Source organism: Hibiscus syriacus, unplaced genomic scaffold (genome assembly GCF_006381635.1).
Source record: "Hibiscus syriacus cultivar Baekdansim isolate YM2019G1 unplaced genomic scaffold, ASM638163v2 tig00116989_pilon, whole genome shotgun sequence".
Lineage (NCBI taxonomy): Eukaryota > Viridiplantae > Streptophyta > Magnoliopsida > Malvales > Malvaceae > Hibiscus > Hibiscus syriacus.
In genome coordinates, this window is record NW_024063508.1 from 5475922 (window position 1) to 5479428 (window position 3507).

A 3507-nucleotide genomic window follows, 5' to 3' on the forward strand; every position below is an offset into this window, starting at 1 on the left:
TTACATTTCAAGAACAATGAAAGATTTCTAACTCCCGACAACAAATAATAACACCACAAGTTTAGAGAAAAATGTGAGGGTAGACATCTAAAGATAAAATGAACTTGGGTAATCTCATTTATACAAATCAAAATTCAATTTTCAAAGATTAAGATTGTAAAATGAAAAATAAGAAGACAAATCATTGGATCTAAATAACCTGATAAACATATACCACTCTTCATGGTGATTTTCCCTTGAGAAAGTGCCTCCAATGAAACATAATCAATGGATCCAAAAAACCTGATAATTGGATATGTGAATTCATCCACAAAATCAATCCAAAATATATGATCTTCAAATTCAAATCTTTGTTTTAGCTAAAAAACAAGCAATTTTTTATTCCAGATCCCTATGAATCATCGTTAAACCCCTAAGATTTGCATGATCTGTAGAACTATCACCACCATGCTGGCCTTCGAGTACCTCATTTCCACGATGACTCAATCAAACAACTTAGTGTCAGAGTAGAGCTCTACTACTAAGTGAACGTCTGTTTGATTTTCATGAACGTCATGAAGGTCGATCACATTTAGATGCGATGAAACATTCTCGTAGATCTTTCGTATCATAGAGATTTCATTGGTCAACAATGCGTCAGAGATGGAAACCTGGTTCTATGTCATCAATAACGTTGCCATAGGAGAAGATCTAATTTTCTCAGCTCGAGGTAGTGACATCGCCATGGTGGTGAATCTTTTTAGATTTTTAATGGCGAATTATCTATATTTTTCATGATCTTCGTTACCTCATTTTGTATCTTTTCTTACAACTAAGAACCCACTTAATTTGACTTCAAATAATTACAACTAATAATTAAAAATAAGAAGGCTATTGCAATGGAGAAGAGGTGTCTAAACAAAGCGTTGAGAAGATGAACAATATTGGGGGTTGGAAAGAAAAAATATTAAAAATGGGTAAATTGAAATGTTATCCCAAAACTAATTTGAATTTACAAAAGGCTCATAATCAGTTCTTTGTATGAAGTTTAGGGGTTAAAATAAAAATTAAACAATTTTACTAACGTGTTACACCATCAAACTAACGACATTCAACATCTAAGTGGCCTAATAAAATAATAATATAAGTGATCACAACTTCTATTTTTTTGAAAGAAAATTGACCGAAACTTAATCCACATATTATCTATGTAGAAATAATGTAATTTTAATTTATATATTTATCATACCATGCTAGTAAACCGTCAAAGGTTTAACGACCGTTAACCTTTAGTAATCACATCTTAATTAAAACAAAACAAAAGTGACAAAATCTCATGTTTTTTGAATTCATTGAGGAAAAATTTATAAAGCTCAAACGAAAGTGATCATATGTAAATGACTATTAAACCCTTGTAGAACATTCTAGATGAGAGAACGAACGAGATAGTAACGAGTTAGAGGATAACCTCACTTGAGTGTGATGAACTATGCTAGTGTATCACTGAGCTACCTTAGTTGCCCTGGTGGGGTATTGATTATTATGTGTATCTTTCGGGCACCCAGGTATGCATGTGTGATTGCATCATTTTTTGTATAAAATATATCGTTAATGCTTGGCTTGTCGGCTATATGAGATCTAGTCAATGTTATGTTTGAATGAGGATTGTACCCAGGCTTGTGTAAGACCAAGATCCCCTTCATGATCTTCCTGAAGGCTCTGTGAGAATTATGAGATAATTTAGCAGCTTATTGAGAATTTTACCTAGGCTTATGTGACATCGGGTTCCTCCATATATGACTAGTATCTGATGATTATGTCAGATTGTGTACTATCAATGTGTTTTGTGTTACATTTTGAAAATTTATAGTAGTTCGATAAGTGCATGTATACTCATTCCAAGGCCATTAGTAGATGACTAAGGGAATCGTGAGACTTACTATATTGGTAGAATAGTTGAACCTTAAGTAGGTAACACTTGATTATGATCATGAATGTATCTAATACTTATTACCATGTTTTCTAGCATGCTTATGTTTATGAGATTCATAGGCTTCTCTAGATTAGCGATTATACTATTAGACTTTGTAAGATTAATGTTTGAATGTTTCTGTTTACATGTTTGTATATTGAGTTGTTTGAGGAGCACCATCGTAGCAAAGTGTCCAACATTTCTTATGGAGTACTATATGGTTACTTGTAGTGGGCATGTGTATTCATAGGACCCTTATTAGTGTATTCAGAATTGTAAATCTTGAGTTTATATTATTTTGATTTAAACTATGTGTCAAAGAGCTCCGATTTGTAAAACTATTTTATAACGATTGTGAATACCTTTTAATGATTCATAGTTTTTAAATGAAAACGAAAAAGAGTTTTAGATTTTAGTGGGTGCCTCGATAGTCCAATAATATGACACTTTAGGCCCAATCGAGTTTAAGGTGTTACATTTTCCCTCTTCTATTTCAAGTGTACATTCTTTCTCTTCCATTTTAAGTGCCTACCTCAAGGTAAGTTACATGAGTTTCCTTCATGCTTCTCATAGACTCTAAGCTGTCAATGATCTTCCATGTTACCATCTTGTGCTATGAAATCATCGTCTCTCATGCTTGGATAAAGAAAAGAGTGGAGAATGAACCAAGTTATAAGAGGAGATGATAGTTAGCTAAAGGAACTTCATTTTGGGATTTTCTAAGCAAGGTACTGTATTTCTAATCCTTATGGTGTTATGGATTTCCTAAATGTTATGCTTTTTAGAGGATTTGGGTGCTTAAGCATGTTAAGGTTTTTCTTGATTTATGCCATATATGATTTTTTGTTGAAAATATAGTGTTTTTATAGTGCTAGATGACCCTAAATAACTTCTCTAAGCTTTAAAAGTTGATTTGGGTCCCAAACTAGGGTGTTTGGGAGGATTCTTGAGTGTTTCTCGAGCTTAAGTGAGATATTTCTGGGTTTAAATATCGATATTAGATTAACAATATCAATACTAGATGAAATAGGATGATTTCTAAGCATTTATTAAGGGTAATATCAATGCTATAAGGGAGGGTATCAATATTACTACTCTGGTATCGATAATACTAAGAGTGTTAATATTCATACTGAAGGAATTTTTTATATCCATACGCAGTGGAGTATAGATACTTAGCTAGAGAGTATCGATACTACCTATTTTAGATGGTTAAATTCGACTTTCTTAAGGCCCATAACAATAATAGATGACTCGTAATAGTGGGTTTTAGTCTAAAAGAGGGTTAAATGGTTACAATAGACTGAAAATACTTTTAGGAGTGAGTTATGATCAAAATAATCTTAATGTGTATGATATTTTCGACTACCCTTCAATCGAATTTTTCAAAGGAGAGTAAGTAAAAATTTTAACATAAAGTTATTTGAAAAAGCCCCCTCAATAAAATTATTCCAAAAACATTTGTGACACAAAAACTTTAACATTTAAAGAATATTAAATTTTAGAAAAGAAGAGAAAACATGTTAGTAACATATGAAATTCAATATATATCCAAG